The following is an 11967-nucleotide window of genomic DNA, read 5'->3' on the forward strand; positions in this document are numbered from 1 at the left end:
TGCCTGCTCTGTGCCTCTGGATCTGAAAACTGCTTAGAACATGAACTGGGGGAGGCTGGATCCACGGAGCCTGAGAGCACACTGAGTCATTTTCAGAGCTGGTTATTTTGAGGCCCCAAGCTCAAGAAAGGAATTCAGAGAGAAAATTTAAAAAAAATAAGACTGATAGCAGGAGTGCAGCCTCCACTAACATGGGCCGTCAGCTGAAACCAATTTGCACGGCTCAGCACAGTCTCAGCTCATGAACTGCGCTTTACCTTAGAAAAGCCCTTCAGCACACGGACACACACACACACAGAGACACACACACACACACGCAGACAAAAGGCAGGCTGAGTTGCAGAGCCATATAGCATGAAAGGATCTTTTTACTTTAGCAATAATCCCTGTGGTTTTGACCTCACCAGCCCCATGTCTTGTGAAGAGGTCTTAGGTGGGACCAGCTGCCCAGTCATCCCAGGCCTGCAAGTTGGATTTTTAGGAGCTACTTTTGGCTACAAAACCTCAGAAGCAGAAAATCTCAGAAAGCAGCTCATGCTGCCCCACTTTATACTAGTCACTTATCCCTGAAATATCCCATCTCTCCACCCACCTTTATTTTTCAACCTCAGAAACTAATCTGAAGTTCTAAAATATGTTAAGTCCCCCATCCCACAGCTCACCAGAGAATGCCTGAATCTGAATCTCTGAAAAGTGGCTGGTCTTCTCCTTGGGAAAATCAAAGATCTTCCCTTCCACCTGGTCTCCATTACCTACGGGCCAGGAGGAAGACAATAGAAGGCTTGATCTCTCCCCAGTTCCTTTAAGACCCCACCCAGCCAAGCCCTACCTTCTCCTTGGAACTTTCTGAAAACCAAGTCAGTCTTCTTGGATTTTAGAATCCTTGCACCTCTCTTGACTGAGGGCACAGCCCCACTCTCCCAGCCACTCCCATTGTCTACCCAGCAGCTTGCATGATGTTTCTCTAGATGAGAAACCATTCCTTCACCTTCAGTCCCTGACAGAAATGGGGTGGAGAAATGTTTTACTCCAATGTTAAGCGAAAAATACAAAGTTCAGAGCTCTGCATATGGTAAGCTACTAACGGTATTCAAATAAGAGAAAATGAATGTAAATTAATTTACTTGCATGTAAATAAAATATCTCTGGAAGGATACATAAGAAACTCATTATGCTGCTTGCTTCTGAGGAAAACTGTGTTTTGTCACCTTTGAATTCTGAAACACACATTCAAAAGGAAGTAATGAAATCACAATTTAAAATACACATACTTGTTTTTTAAATATTTTTATTCACCAGAGCTTCAAGGTTGACTAAGTAAGGTAAGCCTAACAGAAGTGTACTTGTGGGGTAGAAAATAAGTCACTCAGTCGTGTCTATTTGTGACCCCATGGACTGTAGCCTGCCAGGTTTCTCCGTCCATGAGAATTTCCAGGTAATATTGGAGTGGGTTGCCATTTCCTTCCCCAGGGGACCTTCCCGATCCAGAGATCAAACCCGGGTCTCCCGCACTGCAGGCAGATTCTTTACCGTCCGAGCCACCAGGGAAGCCCACTTGCGGGGTAGAGTAGGGGTCTACACACTGCAGTGAAAGAAGCGAACAAGGTCAGGATGGTGGCCTTCTGGGCTACGGTGGAGCCAGAGAGGAGGGAAAACCAGTGTGGGACTAAGTGGTATGCTGCTAGGAGGATACTGGGTTTCCCAGGTGGTGCTAGTGGTAGAGGACCTGCCTGCCAATGTAGGAAACTCAGGGGGCATGGGTTTGATCCCTGGGTTGGGAAGGTCCCTTGCAGGAGGGCACGGCAACCCACTCCAGTACTCTTGCCTGGAGAATCCCTGTGGACAGAGGAGCCTGGCGGGCTTCAGTCCATGGGGTCGCAAAGAGCTGGACATGACTGAAGCACCTTAGCACGCACACACCAGTGTGGCACTGTAACACGTTAGACACTTGTTTTTATTTTTTCGGCCATGCCGTGTGGTTTGCAGAATCTTAGTTTCCCAACCAGGGATTGACCCGGGCCCTGGCAGTGAAAGCACGGAGTCCTAACCACCGGACCACCAGAGAATTCCCACTCCTTAGACCTTCAGGAACACTTCTAAAGTCACGAAATCATGAGTGTAATTGGACTTTCTTAAAACGGGGACAGGACAAGGCTAGTGAACCGGCTGGTATGGGGCCAATACTGAGGCAGCACACTTTGGCCGAGAAGCTGACTACAGGCAGCCTTAAGAAGGTCAGAGGTTCATGGAGGCCATAGGAAAGCAGGGGGTACAAACAGCCTGGGGATTTGAGCCAAGTCCCCCCAGAGAGCTTGCCAAACCCAGTGCAGAAGTTTCTATGAGCTCCTGCTTCACCAAGACCAAGGCTACCCTTGGGGGGAAGTGGCTCTGTGACTCTGGGGGCAGAGGCCCGTGGCGCAGCGCTGCTGCCAGCCCTACGGAGCCTCCACGAGGTCCAGAACGTGGCACTCGTTCCTCAGACCCTTTCCTGACCTCTGCCAGAAAACTGGCACATCTACACGGACTGGCCTGCGAGAGGCATGCCCTAGGGTCATGCAGTCCCCAACACGTTCCGCCACTGCCTCTGCAGGGGACCACTCTGAAGAGGTGGTGGGGAGCCTACGGGCCATGTCAGGGACTCATATGGAGGCAGGACTTCCTGTCTTCTAGAAAAACCTTAGAAAAACACACACACACACACATACACACTTCTGTCTTTACAAAACAAAAACCTTCATGGGTAGTTCACACATTTCAAAAAATTACTTTCTGAAAAGACTTAAAGAAGCTCTGTTTTTAGGTCAAAAATGTGATTTGTTATTCCTATGTTTTATTTCTATATTTTATCACACCCTGAGATAAGAATTGATGCTTTTGAACTGTGGTGTTGGAGAAGACTCTTGAGAGTCCCTTGGACTGCAAGGAGATCCAACCAGTCCATTCTGAAGGAGATCAGTCCTGGGATTTCTTTGGAAGGAATGATGCTAAAGCTGAAACTCCAGTACTTTGGCCACCTCATGGGAAGAGTTGACTCACTGGAAAAGACTCTGATGCTGGGAGGGATTGAGGGCAGAAGGAGAAGGGGACGACCCAGGATGAGATGGCTGGATGGCATCACGGACTCGATGGACGTGAGTCTGAGTGAACTCTGGGAGATGGTGATGGACAGGGAGGCCTGGCGTGCTGCGATTCATGGGGTCGCAAAGAGTTGGACACGACTGAGCGACTGAACTGAACTGAACTGAATTGAGATGTATTTGTAACAATTTCTCACGATCCAAAACATTTGAGAACCCCATGGTTGAAAGAGAACTCAGAGTTGAAAGAGCAGAAGCAGCCCATCTCCTCATAAGATTTTCTTCACGTAGAACATGCTCCACACACCTGACTCACTCGGTGATAACGGGATTGAGAACGTTCTTGTGTTAGTGATCTAATATGAACAACTCTCTTTCCAGCATACAGAAATGCTTCTCAAAGTCTAATGTACATAAGAATCACCAGGGAAGGGTGTTAAAACATCAGGTTCCCACCTCCTCCCGTTTCAACTACAGTTCCGCTTCTGGCTCAGTGCACCAGAGTTTTGTTTTACACCTGAGCAAGGACTCAGTTACAATATGCACTTCCCTGTCTGATGTGAACTCAGTGGAGACCTGCCAAACAGAACAATGACTGTGATCTATTTTATTACTGGTGGCTTTTAAATAAACATGCAAAAATCGTATGGCTCCATCAGGTACTTGAAGCAAACACACATTCCCTCAACAGGGGAGTTAAACAGGTATGAAATTAAATACCTATACAATTTAATTTTTTATGTCTTTAAGCAAAGCACTAAAGAAGTTCAGGTAGACCTAAAACATCTTTTTTCTTTTGTTCTCTCTCCTCTTCCCCAAGGTCCCAGCACTGAAGCACATGCCCTGAAAATAAAGAAAAGGAAACTGACACTTACTAAACCCCTATTGTGCCCATTTTGCTGATGTGGAAATAGAAGCTCAGAAAGAGTCAATGTCTTACTCAAGCAACACATGTAGGACAAATCATTTCACCCAGCACACCTATGCTATGCACGGGAAAATAGTAACTAACACACACAGATGATGGCATGGTTTGTTTTCATTTACTAAGAGTCCCTCCAGTCCTTTTCTTCAAATCTCATCTGTTTCCATGGTTTCACATTCCATCTATCTATAGTCATCAACTTCCAGCTTCATACTGTCGGCCCAGAGCTTGTCGCTGAGCTTTAGAGACATATCCACTTATGACTTGCAGGTGACTGAAACTGAAAATGTCAAACACCGACCTGTTTGTCAGCCCCTCCTTCTCCAGCAGAATCCATTTCCCACCTCAGTCTTCACCATTGCACTTTCTGCCACTACCTTCAACCCGACCGCTCGGGCCAAAACGCCAGGCAAGCACCCTAGAGGGTGCCTCCAAACTGTAACTGAAACCTAACCACTGTCCACTCCCTTCTGTTTTCACCATGCAGGTGTGTATATATGCATCTCTGAGCCGGTTTTCCTTAGCTGTGGGGTTGCAGTCAAACATGTTTGCAAGCCACTTATTCCCCATCAGGTCAGGGCCCCTGCCACCTCTTTGATCTCATCTTCCAGCACCTTCCCCTCTTTTTCCCTTAAGTGTTGAGATCTTTTGCACCTCGGGATATTTACTCTTCCCTCCATCTGGAACATTCTTCTCCTTATCTTTCCCATGCCTGGCTCACTGTCATCCTTCAAATCTCTATAAATATCACATCCTCAGAAAGGCCTCCTCTGACCACACTTTGTAAACCATGTTCTACATAGTCATTTTTTCTAATGAATACTTACCAGCTGACTTGCTTATCATCAGTTTTTCCATGAGACTATAAGCTTTTAGAGGACAAGAATGGTCTGCATAAATGCTGATTCCCTGAACTCCACTTTCACCTAATTCAAAGGGCCCTCCCAAATGGTGGGGTAATGAATGACTGCCTGAAGTGTTTTGGTATTCATAGTGGTAGTGTGAGAACTGTGTCCCCCAAAAGATATATCTGAGTCTTAACCCCTGGTACCTGTGAATATGACCTCAGTTAGAATTAGGGTCATTGCAGATGTAATTAGTTAAGATGAGGTCATACTGGTGTAAGGAGGGGCCTTGATCTAATATAACTGATGTTCTCATGAGAATATGAGTTTCTGTTGTTTTAAGTCACCCAGTTGGTGGTATTTTGATACATATAGTAGTCCTGTTATCTGCCACTTGAGTACCATGAGAAGATGATAATAAATAATTTCTAAAATGAAATTTAGCTCTAAAGTTGGTGGATTTTATGATAAGTAATTAATGACAATGAAGTTAGGTACAATATACGATTTGGAGGACCTGGAGATGAGTTCTCAGGTAGTTTTATTCCTTGAAGGTAGAATACCCTAACAAAAACTCTAATAGTTCATCTGAATCATTGTTACCCCAGCCCTTGGGGCCAAAAATGAGACAGATCTGATTCATCAAGCAATGAAATTGCTCATTAAACTTTTGCCATCTGACCTGGAAGAAAAGAAAATCATATTAATGTTGGAAGATGTTCTCATTGTTTGTTTTCCTAGATAAAATACTTTTTAAAGTCATGTACTGATAATGAAGTTACATCAGACTTTTAGGACATCTTTGAACACAAATTACATTACTGCGGATGTCTTGGTTGGTTCATCAAGATTAATGAAATTATTACTGCCAGAAGCCATGATTCCATGGAAATTAAAATTGTATTTTTCAAGTGCTATAAATGATGATGCTTGGAAGTCTTGTAATTATTGAATAATAGAAGTCATCTTTTTATCTGTATTTTCAAGATGGGTTGTAAGCAGCACTTTCAAGGAAAAAAACTATTCAAATTTTAATTTATAAAAATGGCAGTTAAATATTGAAAGAAAATTGCTCCTGGCCAGGCAGCGGGTCATGAAAGGAACACAGCCTGGAATCACGGCGTTCAAGACTTCTTCTGACTCTGCTCCTTCAGAGTGCTGCAATCTAGAGCTACTTACTTCACCTTTGAACCCTGCAAGTCCTCATCTGTTAAAGGTAGGAAGGGAAGAACTAGATCATTTCCAAAATCCATCCAAGCTCTCAAATAGCCTTGTCCATGGACATTTTACTCTTATTCCCCTGCAACATGTTTATATGGGCTCAGGATTTCATGGCGAGCCTTCCATCCTTTTTTAAGCCAACAAATGTCTCGCTCATCTCTCCGTCCCTCTACCAGCCAGACAGGCCAGCCAGAGGCCAGGGCTGGACTCAGGAAATTGCTGAAGCCACTTCCTGCCACTGGTGCCCCACAGACAACTGTGTAGTCTGTTTATTGCACAAGGATACTGCAGGGCAGCCGCGAGGTGGCCTCACCTGGAGACAACACCTTTTCTTAACCCCAACGAAGGCCCCAAAGAGGCTCAAGGCTGCCGGGCTCCCACCTCCCTGGATTTCATACTTTCTCGGAAAGGCTGCAGATACCTTCCTTATTTCAGAGAAAGCAGCTAAAGAGTATACTCGCTTTTTATTACTGTTACTAATTCATTACTGTTTATCATCACTTGTCTTAAGAACTGATGAACAGCCTCATTCCTGTAGACCCAAGGAGCCATAGACTGGCTAAATAATTCCCCAATTCGAGTTGCCCTTATAATACTCTACTCTACACATGACAACAATCTACGTTGCTAGTTGTGATTCCGTTAAAATGTTTAAATTGTTCTGTAACAAGCTAGAGGGGTGGGAAGGGGTGAGAGGTGGGAGGAAGATTAAAGAGAGAGGTGATGGACAGGGAGGCCTGGTGTGCTGTGATCCATGGGGTCGCAAAGAGTCGGACACGGCTGAGCAACTGAACTGACATGTGTATAGCTATAGCTGACTCATGTCGATGTAAGGTGCAGGCCAACACAATATTGTGAAGCAATTTTCCTTTAATTAAAAATAAATAAGTTTGGGAAAAAACGTTTAAATTGTTAAGCTTTGTGGTTTGTCCTAGAATCACGTTCTCCTGACTAGGGTGGATATTAGTTTAACCTCTATTCAAATATATGATATTAGCTTGCTCTCACGTCATGTAATTTGTAGGAGATTGAAGTTAGGACAACAAAGATAAGGGTATGCAATACAGATTTAGCTCATGGCATACTGTAAAGTGAGATTTCTCTCATGAAGGTGGACATCTTGGATGGATGGCTCCCTGGAGGCAGAGGTGGATCCACTGGCTGAGCGGCTTCCCTGAATATTCAAGAAAATGAGTTTCTATAACCTATCAAGAAATCAGCCCTTGTAAATACTACCTTCTTCACTGGTTGTCACTGGCCATATTGCACTTAGGAAGAGTCAGATCAGGCTGGACTGAAGCCTCCATCCTTCCAAAGCTCCTCCTTTACCTAAGTAAGACCCAAGGAAGATAATAATGCTTAAGCTTCAACACCCATCACTTACCCCAGTCCTTTTTAAGAAATCTGGTCATTATGTGTATAGAAAAACATAATATATATTACAGAAAAAACTGTGGTCAAAAAATGTTGGTTGAAAACCAACATGATGCCCACTTTTGGCCAAGATGGAACCACAGAAACATGTTTACCATCTCACTTGAAACACTGGAAAGAAATACATAACAGTGATTTTCAGATATTGGACATCAGACAGTGAAGATCTCTGATCAGCAAATGAGGCGAGCCCTACGACTGCCCCCAGCTTACAAGCTGAAGCAAAAGAAGGGGCAACCAGGGAGAACACAGCGGCCTGAGTTGAGATGTTGGGGGTGCACTTGGACAAGGTAGCCATGGGCCACAGAGCAGAGAGCCGCACAGAGGAAAAGCTCCGAAGACCTGCACACCGGGATGCTTGTGTTTTCAGCTGAGTAACAGTCAGCATACACACATGAAGAAACTATCCGAGGCTCAGGACAAAAGACACCAGAAAGGATCAAAGGGGAAAATCCCCAAAGCTTAAGCAGACTAGAAACTGTTGGAATTCCCACGAGCCTGGGTGGGGATTGGAGGGGAGCATAATTCACAGAGCATCAAGTACTCAGAAGAGTATCACTTCTGTAGTAGGGTAACATTGTGTGCTATGTGTTGAGTCACTTTGGTCACGTCCAGCTCTTTGTGACACTATGGACTGTAGCCTACAAGGCTCCTCTGTACATGGGATTCTCCAGGCAAATTACTGGAGTGGGTTGCCCCTCCTCCAGGGGATCTTCCTGACTCAGGGTCGAACCCACGTCTCTCATGTCTTTTGCATTAGCATGTAGGTTCTTTACCACTAACACCACCTGCTGCTGCTGCTGCTGCTGCTAAGTCACTTCAGTCGTGTCCGACTCTGGGGAGTCCCATCAGGCTCCCCCATCCCTGCGATTCTCCAGGCAAGAACACTGGAGTGGGTTGCCATTTCCTTCTCCAATGCATGAAAGTGAAAAGTGAAAGTGAAGTCGCTCAGTCGTGTCCGACCTGGGAAGCCCTAAATGGCTAATCTGGTCCTTCTAACAATTCCCAAGTAACTTAAGTGCATCTCAGAACAAAACTAAAGAATATCAATCAATAGGATGCAAAAATATTCAGAACCAAAAAAGGTGAAATTCACAGGTTATTAATATATATTATATATATAAATTACATTTTAATATGTAAAATAGAGACATGGAAGATATAAAAATGACTAAATTTGAACTCGGAGTTGCAAAAAATAATACCTTAGATCTTTTTAAAAGATATACTGGATAAAATGAACAGATTAGATTTTACAGAGGAAAATATTAACAAATTCAGATATAGCAACAGAACCATCCAAAGTGAAACAAATAAAAAAGTTGAAAAAAAATGAACAGAGCATCAGTCTGTGAGCTGTGGGACTTCACATGGCAATATACATGTAATTCAAGACTAGAAAAGTGTCAAAGAAAAAGAAAACATATTTGAAGAAATAATGGTTGCAATTTTCCAAATTTAATAGAAACTTGAAACATACAGGCTCAAGGAAACATAGCACATAAAACAAAAATAAAACAGCACCAAAGCACATCATAATCAAATTGATTAACACTAGTGAATGAAAAGGAAACCTTAAAAGTGGCCACAAGGGAGGCCTCTACATTCTATGTAGAGGAACAATGATCAAAATGACTGCAGACATCTTCATGGAAACAAAGTAAACCAAAGGACATAGAAGTCACATTTTTAAAGTACTGGGGTAAAAAAAGAGCCAACGTAGAACTCTATATCCAGCAAAAATACCTTTAAAATATTAAGTTGAAATAAAATTCAGCATGCAAAAGGTGACAGAATCCATCACTAACAGACCTGAACTATGAGAAATGGTAAAGGATGTCTTCCATCATAATGAACAGAGTACCAAGCGGAAATATGAATATACACAAAGGAATGAAGAGCACCATGAATTGTAATCTGTGGAAAAGCTGAAGAGGCTTTTCTTCTTCTTTAAAATCTCTTTTAAATTGATTGTTTAAAGGAAAAAAATTACACCATACTGTGGGGATTTTAATACATGTATTAAGTAAAATGTATGACATAAGTAACACAAACCTGAGAGTGGGAAAACAAAAGAATACCGCTGCAAGGTTTCTATACTATTGTTTTTGTACTGTTTAGTCACTAAGTTGTGTCCAAATCTTTTGCAACCCCATGGACCATAGCCTGCGAGGCACCTATGTCCATGGGATTTCCCAGGCAAGAACACTGGAGTGGGGTGCCATTTCCTTCTCCAGGGGATCTTCCCAACCCAGGGATCAAACTTGCGTTTCCTGCTTGGCAGATGGATTCTTCACCACTGAGCCACCAGGGAAGCTCTTTTACACTAAACATAAAGTGATATACGTGAAGTGAAACTTACACATACACTGTGATGAATGAAAATATGCACATACAAACCCTAAAATCATTTAAAAATTCAGGAATCATAGCTAATAAGCCAACAAAGGTGAATGGAATGGAATAAGTACTCAGTTCAAAAGAAGGCAGATCAAGAGGAAAACATGGACAAAAACAAAGGAGATAGAGGATGAACAGCAAGACGACAGATTTAAACCCAATGACATCATAACCACATTCACTGTAACTAGTTTAAACACTCCAAATAAAGCAGAACTTGTCATTGGATTTTAAAAAAGCAAGACCAAACTATATGAGGCCCACAAGAAGTATTCAGTTCAGTTCAGTTCAGTTCAGTCGCTCAGTCGTGTCCGACTCTTTGCGACCCCATGAATTGCAGCATGTCAGGCCTCCCTGTCCATCACCAACTCCCGGAGTTCACTCAGACTCACGTCCATCGAGTCAGTGATGCCATTCAGCCATCTTATCCTCTGTCGCCCTTCTCCTCCTGCCCCCAATTTCTCCCAGCATCAGAGTCTTTTCCAATGAGTCAACTCTTTGCATGAGGTGGCTAAAGTACTGGAGTTTCAGCTTCAGCATCATTCCCTCCAAAGAAATCCCAGGACTGATCTCCTTCAGAATGGACTGGTTGGATCTCCTTGCAGTCCAAGGGACTCTCAAGAGTCTTCTCCAACACCACAGTTCAAAAGCATCAATTCTTCAGTGCTCAGCTTTCTTCACAGTCCAACTCTCACATCCATACATGACCACTGGAAAAACCATAGCCTTGACTAGAAGGACCTTTCTTGGCAAAGTAATATCTCTGCTTTTAAATATGCTCTCTAGGCTGGTCATCGGAGAAGGTGATGGCACTCCACTCCAGTACTCTTGCCTGGAAAATCCTATGGATGGAGGAGCCTGGTAGGCTGCGGTCCATGGGGTCACTAGGAGTTGGACACGACTGAGCGACTTCACTTTGACTTTTCACTTTCACGCATTGGAGAAGGAAATGGCAACCCACTCCAGTGTTCTTGCCTGGAGAATCCCAGCAATGGAGGAGCCTGGTGGGCTGCCATCTATGGGGTCACACAGAGTTGGACACAACTGAAGTGACTTAGCAGCAGCAGCAGCAGCAGCAGCAGCAGGCTGGTATTAACTTTTCTTCCAAGGAGTCAGCGTCTTTTAATTTCATGACTGCATCACCATCTGCAGTGATTTTGGAGCCCAAAAAAATAAAGTCTGACACTGTTTCCACTGTTTTCCCATCTATTTGCCATGAAGTGATGGGACCAGATGCCATGATCTTCGTTTTCTGAATGTTGAGCTTTAAGCCAACTTTTTCACTCTCCATTTTCATCAAGAGGCTTTTTAGTTCCTCTTCACTTTCTGCCATAAAGGTGGTGTCATCTGCATATTTGAGGTTATCGATATTTCTCCCAGCAATCTTGATTCCAGCTGTGTTTCTTCCAGCCCAGCGTTTCTCATGATGTACTCTACATAGAAGTTAAATAAGCAAGGTGACAATATACAGCCTTGATGTACTCCTTTTCCTATTTGGAACCAGTCTGTTGTTTCATGTCCAGTTCTAACTGTTGCTTCCTGACCTGCATATAGGTTTCTCAAGAGGCAGGTCAGGTGGTCTGGTATTCCCATCTCTTTCAGAATTTTCCACAGTTTATTGTGATCCACACAGTCAAAGGCTTTGGCATAGTCAATAAAGCAGAAATAGATGTTTTTCTGGAACTCTCTTGCTTTTTCCATGATTCAGCAGATGTTGGCAATTTGATCTCTGGTTCCTCTGCCTTTTCTAAAACCAGCTTGAACATCTGGAAGTTCACGGTTCACGTATTACTGAAGCCTGGCTTGGAGAATTTTGACCATTACTTTACTAGCGTGTGAGAGGAGTGCAATTGTGTGGTAGTTTGAGCATTCTTTGGCATTGCCTTTCTTTGGGACTGGAATGAAAACTGACCGTTTCCAGTCCTGTGGCCACTGCTAAGTTTTCCAAATTTGCTGGCATATTGAGTGCAGCACTTTCACAGCATCATCTTTCAGGATTTGAAATAGCTCAACTGGAATTCCATCGCCTCCACTAGCTTTGTTCGTAGTGATGCTTCCTAAGGCC

The sequence above is a fragment of the Capra hircus genome, chromosome 20 (genome assembly GCF_001704415.2).
Source record: "Capra hircus breed San Clemente chromosome 20, ASM170441v1, whole genome shotgun sequence".
NCBI lineage: Eukaryota > Metazoa > Chordata > Mammalia > Artiodactyla > Bovidae > Capra > Capra hircus.